The 13,347-nt window shown below is 42.4% G+C and overlaps 1 non-coding gene and 1 pseudogene across 2 annotated transcripts; one reads left to right on the top strand and one right to left on the bottom strand.

The window, feature by feature from the left end:
• LOC104741764 (agamous-like MADS-box protein AGL86 pseudogene) lies at nt 1-1,222 on the top strand (annotated as a pseudogene). The gene has a single exon (XR_015579551.1). The product of XR_015579551.1 is annotated as an agamous-like MADS-box protein AGL86 pseudogene (transcript).
• A 3,095-nt stretch (nt 1,223-4,317) lies between these two features.
• Nucleotides 4,318-4,424, bottom strand: LOC147928268 (small nucleolar RNA R71). Its single transcript, XR_015581149.1, has one exon. It is a non-coding gene; the product is annotated as a small nucleolar RNA R71 (small nucleolar RNA).
• Between the last annotated feature and the right edge of the window lie 8,923 nt (nt 4,425-13,347).

The raw sequence follows: 13,347 nt of genomic DNA, 5'->3' as shown, positions 1-13,347 counted from the left end.
CACAACACCACACACACAAAAAAAAAAGAAAAGCAAAGAAAGATGAGGTCGAGGTTGAAGTTATCGCTCATAGCTAACAACTACTTGAGGAAACAAACATTCAAGAGGAGGAAGGCAGGGATAGAGAAGAAACTCCATGAGTTCACGACTCTCTGCGGTGTGAAAGCCTGTGCGGTCATCTGCAGCCCGTACGAGAATCCGGTGGTGTGGCCGTCAAGGGAAGGCGTCCAAGAGGTGGTTTCGAAGGTTATGGAGTTACCGGTGGAAGATCAGTGCAAGTATATGTTTAATCACGAGACCTATTTGCGTCGCGAAATCACCAAAGCAGAGAAGCAAGTGGAAAAGCTGCGTAGTGACAACCGAGAGAGTCAGCTTAGACAATTTATGTTTGATTGTCTCGAAGGCAAGATGAATCAGCGCCCGTATGATGCAACGGACCTTCAAGATCTGAGATCTTATATTGGTAGCTATATCAAGAAGCTTGATTTCAGGATGAAGGTCCTTGCAAATGAAAATGGTGAGTCCTCTTCCTCCACTCTGCTTCTTCCTTCTTCAGTTGCTGGTGAGGTTACGGGTCCTGCGGATGCATCTATGGTAACTGCTCTTAATGGATTTTATGGTTATTTTCCTTATGACGGTATGACTATGAATCCGATTCCGAATCAGCATGAGTCGTTGGTTCAACACCATGTTCCTGTTGACTCGGTTCAATACCATACTCCCATGAATTTTGATGATCAGATTCAACATGGAATCTATGATATGAATTTGCACCAGGATATGAGTTTGGATCCAGTTCAGCCTTCGTATCCACAGGGATCATTCATGAATCTCTTGATGGGACATCCTCAACAAATGGGTTATGATGAAGAGCATGCTCACAACCCTCTTATGAACGGCAACTATCACCAGCTACCAACCATGGATTTTGCTGCAACTGGTCACATGCCTTCCATCAACACCAACACTATTGCGGGTGTTTATGCTCCTGATGACATCAATGGTCTTTAATCAGAAGATGTGGATTTCTAATAACTGTTTTGGTTTTGTGTTTGTTCATTTCAAAGGACAAATATTTAATTTGATGATGTTTTTAACTTTCTAGTCCTCTCTACCTTCGAATGGATTCTATTATTTATGCTATTAGGTAATGTATCAAAATGTTGACCAAAAAAAAGAAAAATAATAGTAATCTATCGAAATTTTATTTATATTTGAAAAAGTTTGGTCATAAAATAATATTTACAAATTTGTTTTGTTTTTAGATTAGTTTATCACTAGGTGATACCCCGTGCTAAAGCACGGGACAAAAATTTTATATAAATTTTAAATTCGTAAACTATATTGATCCGGGCGATGTAGCATATGTAAGATATTTTTATGTAAACTAAAAAAATTTAAACTTAAACGTATTTACTTTGGAATGGAAACTGCGTTCTATACTGTCACATTCCAACTCATCCCCTCTTGTCTCGTCTTATCCCGTTTCATCTTGGCTCTAGTGATTTCGTGAACGGCAACTATCACCAGCTACCAACCATGGATTTTGCTACAACTGGTCACATGCCTTCCATCAACACCAACACCATTGCGGGTGTTTATGCTCCTGATGACATCAATGCTCTTTAATCAGAAGATGTGCATTTCTATTAACTGTTTGCTTTTGTGTTTGTGTTTGTTCATTTCAAAGGACAAATATTGAATTTGATGATGTTTTTAACTTTCTAGTCCTCTACCTTTGAATGGATTCTATTATTTATGGTATTAGGTAATGTGTCAAAAATGTTAACCAAGTCGCCTTGGTCCAGTGGTAAAGGGAGAAAAGTCCCGCCACCTGGGTTAGAGTAGCATTGGCCACGGAAGTTCGAAATTTAACATGGTTTTCCCCGGCTCCTGAAGATTAGTCTTTGGGCTTAGAAAGCCTTTTGGATCAAGATATCAAAAAAAAAAATGTATCAAAATGTTGACCAAAAAGAATAATAATGTATCAATATTTTATTTATATTGGAAAAAGTTAGGTCATGCTGAATTTGAACTATGTAACCCTTGAAAGCTGACGTTAGCTAGGGCATGCACTATGTCTGTCACCATCACTGAGGCTCGTGCTTGGATACTTTTGTAAAAGGAGAAGATGAATCAAAAGGGAAATGGCTTTGAAGTCCAAAACAGCTACCATAGAAATATAATTTACAAAATATAATAACAAATGGGTTATGATGAAGAGCATGCTCACAACCCTCTTATGAACGGCAACTATCACCAGCTACCAACTATGGATTTTGCTACAACTGGTCACATGTCTTCCATCAACACTGATATGTTACAGTTTTGACTCACTTTGACCCCGTTTATTTGATAGTTTTGTAGTTGTTTGAGTCCTTTTCAGGTTATAATAAGAGGCTAGGAAGCTAAAAGCAAGGATTGGAACGGCAGGAGCAATCGGAGCAGAAAGGAGTTGAATTGGAGCAGAAAAGCTGATTTTAGACCCAGGAGCACATGCTCCCGATTTCCGAGCACATGCTCCCAACTCTACGGTTTCATGACGACACGTGGCAAGCATCTAGGCGCCGATTCCCTGCCTAATTCCCCTTATTTTAGGCGATCCTTTGTGAGAGAAAGAGGGCTGAGATCGCTTTTTAATAGGGAGATTTGAATTTGGAATCTTTCCTTATTTTTCTCTACTTGTATGCTATTTAACCTAGGGTTTTAGGAGAGAGATACTTACCTTTTTCTTTTGGTTTTTGGGGGACCTTTTTCTTTTGGTTTTTGGGGGGAGCGACGTTTTGTGAGGGAGAGGAAGAGCGGCTACGTTAGAGAAGCGATTCTGAACCCTTGTGATTTTTATATTTTTATGCTATTGAATTTCTCATCTATGTTGGCTATTCATTTCTCTATGTCTGAGTAGTTTTCTTTGCTAGATTAGGGGTTTCAAAAGGGGTTTCATGGGTTAGCAACAGAACACAAATAGGGCTTTATATAATCGATTGTCTTCACTATTGTTAGACTTAATGCTTAGGTTGATTTGATCACCCAATCTATGATTCTACGTTTATCTATTCATCAAAAGTGTAATAGGTTTCTAGAAAAGACATTAGTGGGCAAATTATCCTAGACCTGCGAAAGTTGATGTGTAGGTGATTTGTGAACTTATCATTCCTGTTCTTTAATGCTTGTCTGCGATTCTGGGCTCAAACGACAGTTTAGGGTTTATGGAACGCCGAGCATGTGCTCCGGATGTCTGAGCACGTGATCCGCGTTTCCGCACAGAATCGATCAGATAGAGTTATTGATACCACGACAGTGGATCAGTTTATATTTATGTTTGAGTTCTAGTCTGGTACTTAATCTATGTCCTGAATAGTTGTTTAGTTGCTATCTCTGAAATTTCCGAGAATTACCCCTGATCTAGTCTTTTGCTTATTGCTTTTTTTTATACCGTTTTAATCGCGTTACTGTTACCAAACAACCCCAACTTTGAATTGTCTTATCTTGAAATTGAACCAATAGAACCATAGAGTAAAATTTGGTCTTCGTGGGATTCGACCCCTAAGTACTACTTCTTTGCTGTGCACTTGCAGTAGGAAAATAGGGTTTAAAACTCTGTGTATCAAGTTTTTGGCGCCGTTGCCGGGGACCAAATTTTTACCTTTGGTTTTCGGCGAAATTACTAGACTAAGACCTTACTGATTTGTCTTTCTGCTTCTTCTTTGCGTGTGTTTCAGGTGCATGTCAAGAAGATCTACAAGAAGAAACAACACCGAAGAACTAGTTGCTTTGTCAGCCGCAGAGCTCTCTTTGGCAGAAAGAACAAACCGCAAGAACAGAAAGTTTCAATCCGTCAACATGGGTGACAACAGAAACAATGAGGATATGGCTGCCGAGTTGCAGCAACTTCGACAACAGTTGGGGCAGTTGCTCCATGCTCAACACGAAAGAGCCGCGCCGCCACAATCGTCCATTGGGGACAAGGACAACCCGCATGTGTTCTACACCAACCGAGCGGTGATTGTTACTCCCACCATCCAGAGACAAGATTTTGAGATCAAGCCACAGATGATCTCTCTAGTGAAGCAGCACCTATTTCACGGTCTCCCAGCTGAGATTCCGATGGACCACATCGAGAATTTTGAGGAGATATGTAGCACCACAGGTTCAAATGGGATACCGCCAGACTTTCTGAAGTGCAAGCTCTTTCCCTTCTCTCTTGCGGATAGAGCTTCACGTTGGCTGAAGTCATTGCCACCTGGGTCTCTGACATCATGGGAACAGTGTAGATCGGCGTTTCTGGACCATTTCTACACCAAGGCTAAGACCGCTGCCCTGAGGAACAAGATTTCATCGTTCCAACACCACACTGGAGAAGCCTTCTGCGAGGCTTGGGAGAGGTACAAAGAGTACCGTAGAGAGTGTCCGCACCATGGATTCAGTGATGAACAGATTCTGGGCATTTTCTATGATGGAGTTAACTGGGACTACAGAAACGCTCTCAACTCGGCCAGCAATGGGGATTTTATGACAAAGACTAAGGAAGGATCATATCAGTTGATTGAGAACCTAGCTGCAAGCTCCAGCAACAAGGCTCCTGAGTTGACAGGTCCGTGAAGGTCAACAGTGACGATACGCAAAAGATTGACGAGTTGACAGCCAAGGTGAACCTTCTTCTGAAGGGGAGCCAGAAAACTGTCCATTTTGTCGATGAGACCGGAGACATGCCGCTAGCTCAGGAGATTTGTGATGGAGAGGATGAAACGATGGAGGTTAATTATGTGAGTGGGCAAGGTTTTGTGCAGAACAGGGGTTTCAACCCGAACTACAGAAGCCATCCGAATTTGTCCTATAGAAGCACCAACATGGAGAATCCTCAGGATCAGGTGTATCCGCAGCAAGGAGCTCAGAATCAGATGGGTTATCAGAAAACCTTCTCAAACAACTTCCAAGGCAAACAGTTTGTGCCCACTCAAAACCGTTTCCAAGGGGGGAACCAGCAGGCATATACAAGTGCTCAGCAAGCACTGCCTTTCACCAACCAGCAGTTGGGATCTTCATCTGCTAGCAGCTCTCAGGATGAGCTGAACAACATGATGCAACAACTCTTGGTGAATCAACAAAAAGCTTAAGAGGAAATCAACGCTAAGGTCGATACCATGTACAATGACCTTAATGGGAAGTATGAGGCAGTAATGTCACATGTGAAGAAGCTTGATGTTCGGGTTGCACAGACTGCTGAAGCCGTGAAAAGAACTCCTGGGACTCTGCCCGGAAAAGGGGAAGCAAACCCGCGGAACGAGTATGTCAATGCGATTGAGCTAAGGGGAGGAAAGAAGTTACCCCCTAGAGAAGCACCATCCGCTAGGCTTGACAAGGGCAAGGGTATTGCTGAAGAATACCTTCCTCAACATGCTGCTGAGACTCCACCGTTGAGTTAAAAAGAAGCCGAAGCATCCGGCGAGCATGTGCTCCCACCTAGCGAGCACGTGCTCCCGACTCCCGATCAGACCGTTCCTACTGAGGTACCTCCTGCACGCGTGTACACCTCTAGGGTTCCTTACCCTGTTCCTCCTAAGAAATCTCGCAAGGATTTGGAGGATGCAAAGTGCAAGGAGATGTTGAGAGAATTGACGGTAAAACTACCCCTAGCTGATGCTGTTCAGATGATACCTGCTTTGAAGAGATATGTGAAAGGGTTAGTTTTTGGGAGAGTGTCAGAGGAAGAGAACGTGATGATGGTTTCAAGAGAGTGCACTGTTGTGCTGCAAAACAAAGTGCTAAAGAAGAGAGATGATCCAGGGCGATTTGTCTTATCCGTGAGAATCGGTAAAACGATTTTTGCAAACTCCCTCTGTGATCTAGGTTCCAGTGTGAACCTTATGCCATATTCAGTGGCTAAAAGGCTGGGATACACGAAGTTCAAGTCTACACGGATTTCGTTAGTATTCGCGGATAGATCCACCAAGCGCCCCATAGGAGTGTTGGAGGATTTACATGTCCAGATAGGGGACACGCTTATACCAGCAGACTTTGTGGTTCTGGAACTTGAAGAAGAACCACGTGACCCCCTGATCTTAGGTAGATCATTCTTATGCACAGCTGGTGCGATTATAGATGTGCAAGGGGGAGCGATCGATCTCCAGCTGGGGGATATGATCGCAAGGTTTGAGATGAATAAGCTGCTCAAGAAACCTATGATAGATGGTCAGACTTTTGTGGTTAATGATGGTTCAGAGGTTGCACATGAGGTTACCGATGAAGTTCTCACTCTCGACCCGTTGGAGGTTGCCTTGACAAAGGCAGAGGGTAAGTATGGATTCTTGAATGAGGAAGCTGATGGTTTTACACGCATTTTGGATGCAGGTACACGGTTCCAGCAACTGGTAGCTTACGCCAGCCTAGACGATGAGAACCAATCAGGGGAGGAATCCGCCGAGGGAGCACCTGCTCCGGATTCCGGAGCACATGCTCCGGTAAAGTCAGCGGACGGTCCTTGGAGCGAGTTAAGAGCTCCCAAGGTGGAGCTAAAACCACTTCCAGCCGGGCTAAGGTACACGTTTCTAGGTCCTAACTCTACATACCCCGTGATAGTGAACTCTGAACTAAACAATGTAGAGACCGCTTTGCTCCTTTGTGAACTTAGGAAGTATAGAAAGGCTCTAGGGTATTCACTAGATGACATTCCAGGAATCTCACCAGATCTTTGCATGCATAGGATACATCTAGAAGATGAATCAATGACTTCGGTAGAACATCAGAGGAGGTTGAACCCGAATCTAAAGGATGTTGTTAAGAAAGAGATAATGAAACTTCTAGATGCGAGTGTAATTTATGCTATTTCTGATAGTTCCTGGATTAGTCCAGTTCATGTAGTCCCTAAGAAAGGTGGAATTACAGTGGTTAAGAATGATAAGGATGAGTTGATTCCAACTAGGAGAGTTACGGGACATCGCATGTGCATAGACTATAGAAAACTTAATGCTGCGACCCGTAAGGATCATTTTCCTTTGCCGTTTATTGATCAAATGCTTGAGAGATTGGTTAACCATCCTTACTACTGTTTCTTAGATGACTATTCAGGTTTCTTTCAGATCCCAATCCATCCCGACGATCAAGAGAAGACCACATTCACGTGTCCTTACGGCACCTTTGCTTACCGCAAAATGCCGTTTGGCTTGTGCAATGCACCAGCGACCTTCCAACGATGCATGATGTCCATTTTCACTGACCTGATTGAGGATATAATGGAAGTTTTCATGGACGATTTCTCCGTCTATGGGAGCTCCTTTTCCGTTTGTTTGTCTTTTGTGCAGGGTGTTGCAGCGGTGTGAAGACAAACATCTGGTGCTGAATTGGGAGAAATGCCACTTCATGATCAGAGATGGGATAGTGCTGGGACACAAGATTTCTGAAAAGGGGATTGAGGTTGACAAAGCCAAGGTTGAGGTGATGATGAGTTTACAACCGCCTAATTCGGTAAAAGGGATCCGCAGTTTCCTTGGCCACGCCGGTTTCTACAGACGGTTCATTAAGGATTTCTCCAAGATAGCAAGACCACTTACCCAGCTGTTGTGTAAGGAAGTGAAGTTTGATTTCGATTCTGCTTGCTTGGAAGCCTTTCACACGATAAAAGGAGCTTTGGTTAGCGCTTCGATTGTGCAACCGCCTGATTGGGACCTTCCCTTTAAGGTCATGACTGATGCGAGTGATTATGCCGTGGGAGCGGTTCTGGGACAGAGAAAAGACAAGAAGCTGCACGTGATATATTATGCCAGCCGCACCTTGGATGAGGCTCAGTGCAAGTACGCTACAACCGAGAAAGAACTTTTAGCGGTTGTGTTTGCTTTTGAGAAGTTCCGATCATACCTTGTTGGTTCCAAAGTGGTTGTTCACACTGATCATGCAGCATTGAGGTATCTACTGACCAAGAAGGATGCAAAACCAAGGCTACTCCGTTGGATTTTGTTGCTTCAAGAGTTTGACTTGGAGATTAAAGACAAGAAGGGTATTGAGAACGGAGTTGCAGATCACTTGTCAAGAATGAGGATAGAAGAAGAGCTACCCTTGGATGATAGCCTTCCTGAAGAACATGTTTACTCGATCGGCATCTTTGATCCCGCCGAGCACATGCTCCGCCTGGGAGCACATGCTCCGAAAACCCCGTGCAAGGCAATCGATACCAACAAACAACCGAGTTTTCCTTGGTTTGGAGAGTATGCAAACTACCTAGCAGCAGAGAAAGAACCTATTGAGTTTGTGGGGAACAAGAAGAAGAAGTTCCTAAAAGACATAAGGCGGTATTTTTGGGATGAGCCTTACCTCTATAGGCATTGCTCGGATGGTGTTTTCAGGAGGTGTGTGACTGAGGAGGAGGTTCCTGGAGTCTTGTTTCATTGCCATAGCTCACCCTATGCTGGACACTTTGCTACTTTCAAAACCGTGTCCAAAGCTCTTCAAGCGGGTTATTGGTGGCCTACCATGTTCAGAGATGCGCAGCGGTTCGTGTCTACTTGCGACACATGTCAGAGACAAGGGAACATCAGCAGGAGGAATGAAATGCCTCAGAATTTCATCTTGGAGGTTGAGGTATTTGATGTTTGGGGAATTGACTTCATGGGACCTTTCCCGAACTCATTCGGCAATGAGTACATATTGGTGGCTGTCGATTACGTGTCCAAGTGGGTAGAAGCTTTGGCCAGCCCCAATAATGATGCAAAGACCGTGCTCAAGATGTTCAAGTCGGTTATTTTCCCACGGTTTGGTGTCCCACGGGTAGTCATTAGCGATGGTGGATCGCATTTCATTAACAAGGTCTTTGAGAGTCTTCTCAAGAAGAATGGAGTGAGGCACAAGGTCGCCACCCCCTACCACCCACAAACAAGCGGCCAAGTTGAGATCTCTAACCGGGAGATTAAGAGCATTTTGCAAAAAACAGTGAACACAACAAGGAAGGATTGGTCTCAGAAGCTAGACGAGGCTCTATGGGCTTATAGAACTGCCTACAAAACACCCCTGGGGACTACACCGTTTCACTTGGTGTATGGTAAGGCGTGTCACCTTCCTGTTGAGCTAGAGTACAAGGCTGCTTGGGCAGTGAAAATGCTGAACTTTGACACTAAGAGCGCCCATGAAAGGAGGAAGATGCAACTGCATGAGCTAGAGGAGATTAGGCACCTCGCCTATGAAAACTCAAAACTCTACAAGGAGCGTACCAAAGCCTACCATGACAAGCGGATCCTCACTAGGACCTTTGCTCCTAATGATCAAGTCTTGTTGTTCAACTCTAGGCTGAAACTGTTTCCCGGAAAGCTAAGATCACGATGGTCCGGACCCTTCACCATCAAGGAGATTAGACCATATGGGGCTGTTGTGTTGCTGGACACAAAAGGAGGAGAATTTGTGGTGAATGGACAGAGGCTGAAGCCGTATCTTGCTGTCTCTGAGCATGCAAGGGGTGAGACCGTCGCCCTAGGCGATCCTCCTACTAACTAAGGAGCTTTCGAGTCAAGCTAATGACTTAAAACAAGCGCTGGGTGGGAGGCAACCCACCAGGTATATATTGCTGAGTTTTTCTTTTTCTTTTTAGGATTTGTTTCTTCTCTTTTCGGTTTCAGAAATGTTGGAAGAAGACGCGGAGCACATGTTCGCAGGACGCAAATGTCTTTATTTTTCTTCTTGTCTAGGTCTCTCTTTGGCTTATTTTCACACCGGAGACGGTGTGAAGTAAGTCCGGGGGAGGGTCACCTATGACATTTGTTTTCTTTATTTTTCTTTTTATTGAGTCAGTTTGTCATGTGAGTCGAACCAAAACTTGTGGGAATTAGGACCGAAATCTGTGATGTTTTTAACCATTTGTGAGTTTGACCGTTTTTCCTAGTGACCATTGTTGCAGAACTAAGAGTACAGAGACGAGCTAATACCTCTTCACATTCGGACCCTTCTCCTGGCCAGAAAAGCTTCATCCCATTAAGGTTTCACCGGAAAGACTTAGACTCTACTTTATTGGAACCTAACCGGATTTAAATTCTTCTCGTTTTGGGCATTAGGATAGGGAACGTGTCACATATTCAGGACTTCTTATTCATTTTGCCAATCTTGTTGATCCTGAATAGCTAGCTCATTTTAAGTTAGTACCCACCCCGAGCCTAACCTCCTTTCAAACCACTTGCACTTGTATTTTTGTTTTCTCATTCTGTGCAGCTATGTGCAAAACGGTCGGGGAGAGCAGGACTGACACAATCTCTAACTCGCTCTTGCTGGAGAACCAAAGAGGAAAGAGCCGGACGGACAGAGCACGTGCTCCAACCCAGCGAGCACCTGCTCCGAAATTATATACATCCGAGTCCGCGAGTTGTTTTGAGCAGAGAGAGAGCCTAGGATACGGTCCGCATGCTCCAGGGGCAATATCAGAAGAAGATCCCCCATCATCCTTCATACATCAAAAAAAAAAAAAAAAAAAAAACGTTTAAGGATGATGGAAAGGGACCAGAGCTAGTGTTACACACCCCCGAGCATGCGTTGTACCCTGAGGAGAAAAGAGAGGCTGAGTTTGAGAAGATAAGAAGAGGAGAGTGATTAGAGGTTGTGGACATCAATGAGTCCACTCTCCCTTACCATTTTGTGCGATATCCTGCATCTCTTTCGAAGTAATGGTAACCCCTAAACACTCTATAGCTCCACCATCAAAACAGCCTTCTATCTACCAAGCCTCGATTTCACTAGCTTAATGCCCTTAATGAGAAGCTCACGCCAATTTTAATTGAATGTAAAGAGTCTTTGTCTGGAAAGTGATCTTTTTCTGGGTTTGATTGCCAATTATGGTTCTGGTTTTGGAAATGTTTGCTGGAGAAGTTTTTGGTGAGAATCGGTATAGCTTGTTCTAACACATGTGGTCTGCAGGTCATGGTCTACTCACGGTTTTTGAGATTTTTGCGAGTTCCCACCTTGGCTCTCTTGGCGCTTAGTTTGAGTTTGTTTGAGGACAAACAAAGATCTAAGTCCGGGGGAGTTGATATGTTACGGTTTTGACTCACTTTGACCCTGTTTATTTGATAGTTTTGTAGTTGTTTGAGTCCTTTTCAGGTTATAATAAGAGGCTAGGAAGCTAAAAGCAAGGATTGGAACAGCAGGAGCAATCAGAGCAGAAAGGAGTTGAATTGGAGCAGAAAAGCTGATTTTAGACCCAGGAGCACATGCTCCCGATTTCCGAGCACATGCTCCCAACTCTACGGTTTCATGACGACACGTGGCAAGCATCTAGGCGCCGATTCCCTGCCTAATTCCCCTTATTTTAGGCGATCTTTTGTGAGAGAAAGAGGGCTGAGATCGCTTTTTAATAGGGAGATTTGAATTTGGAATCTTTCCTTATTTTTCTCTACTTGTATGCTATTTAACCTAGGGTTTTAGGAGAGAGATACTTACCTTTTTCTTTTGGTTTTTGGGGGACCTTTTTCTTTTGGTTTTTGGGGGGGAGCGACGTTTTGTGAGGGAGAGGAAGAGCGGCTACGTTAGAGAAGCAATTCTGAACCCTTGTGATTTTTATATTTTTATGCTATTGAATTTCTCATCTATGTTGGCTATTCATTTCTCTATGTCTGAGTAGTTTTCTTTGCTAGATTAGGGGTTTCAAAAGGGGTTTCATGGGTTAGCAACAGAACACAAATAGGTCTTTATATAATCGATTGTCTTCACTATTGTTAGACTTAATGCTTAGGTTGATTTGATCACCCAATCTATGATTCTAGGTTTATCTATTCATCAAAAGTGTAATAGGTTGCTAGAAAAGACATTAGTGGGCAAATTATCCTAGACCTGCGAAAGTTGATGTGTAGGTGATTTGTGAACTTATCATTCCTGTTCTTTAATGCTTGTCTGCGATTCTGGGCTCAAACGACAGTTTAGGGTTTATGGAACGCCGAGCATGTGCTCCGGATGTCTGAGCACGTGCTCCGCGTTTCCGCACAGAATCGATCAGATAGAGTTATTGATACCACGACAGTGGATCAGTTTATATTTATGTTTGAGTTCTAGACTGGTACTTAATCTATGCCCTGAATAGTTGTTTAGTTGATATCTCTGAAATTCCCGAGAATTACCCCTGATCTAGTGTTTTGCTTATTGCTTTTTTTTTATACCGTTTTAATCGCGTTACTGTTACCAAACAACCCCAACTTTGAATTGTCTTAGCTTGAAATTGAACCAATAGAACCATAGAGTAAAACTTGGTCTTCGTGGGATTCGACCCCTAAGTACTACTTCTTTGCTGTGCACTTGCAGTAGGAAAATAGGGTTTAAAACTCTGTGTATCAAACACCAACATTATTGCGGGTGTTTATGCTCCTGATGACATCAATGGTCTTTAATCAGAAGATGTGGATTTCTAATAACTGTTTGCTTTTGTGTTTGTTCATTTCAAAGGACAAATATATAATTTGATGATGTTTTTAACTTTCTAGTCCTCTCTACCTTTGAATGGATTCTATTATTTATGCTATTAGGTAATGTATCAAAATGTTGACAAAAAACTAAAAATAATAATCTTTCAAAATTTTATTTATATTTGAAAAAGTTTGGTCATAAAATAATACTTACTAATTTGTTTTGTTTTTTGGATTAGTTTATAATATAATACATAATTAGATTTTTTACCTCGTTTATCCAGATTGTTATCTGAAGTGATTTCGTTTTGTAAACTCTGTACTCTTGGGTAGGTACAATTCTAATTAATCTGTTTGGTTGATAAAAAAAAAAAAAACTAATAACCAACTATTGTAGGTTAATCCAGTTATTATTGGTCAAATTAATGTCAAACTAAGTTAATGTCAGTTGTTTCAATGAGTGGATTAAAGATACATTTTTATTGTTTGTATTTAGTTTTTTTTCCAATTTTTTAGTTTTCTAATCAAATTGGTAAATAGAGTTCATATGATCACCCAGAAATTAGATCATTTATTTTTTTTTTGCTAAGGAGATAAATATTTCATTGAAAAATGAAAATAGTTTAGGTTTACAATCTTGGGTTATAGTGCTAAACTAATGGTCCCATGGCCAAAAAAAAAGAAGCTAACAACATCGAAGCATAAATGAAACAAGAGAACTCAGTCCATACGCTCTACGTTAGTTAATGGTGTTACATGAAGTGAAAACAATTTTGGATGCTATTCCCATTTACTTTGCTGAAGACGGAGGGCGAAAACACTCACAAGGCCAAAATTCTAGAAGCCTTTCAGAAGTGAAAGAATTATGTTGTGCGAAAACACTCACAAGGCCAAAATCCTAGAAGCCTTTCAAATTAAATCATGGTCCGAGACAAAGCCAGTCAACGGCGAGCAACTCCATGAGCTATTCTAGAATGGAACC

This window comes from Camelina sativa, chromosome 14 (genome assembly GCF_030686135.1).
Source record: "Camelina sativa cultivar CO46 ecotype springtype chromosome 14, ASM3068613v1".
NCBI lineage: Eukaryota > Viridiplantae > Streptophyta > Magnoliopsida > Brassicales > Brassicaceae > Camelina > Camelina sativa.
The sequence above is the reverse complement of the archived record's forward strand: the minus strand, read 5'-3'. Positions and strand labels throughout refer to the sequence as shown.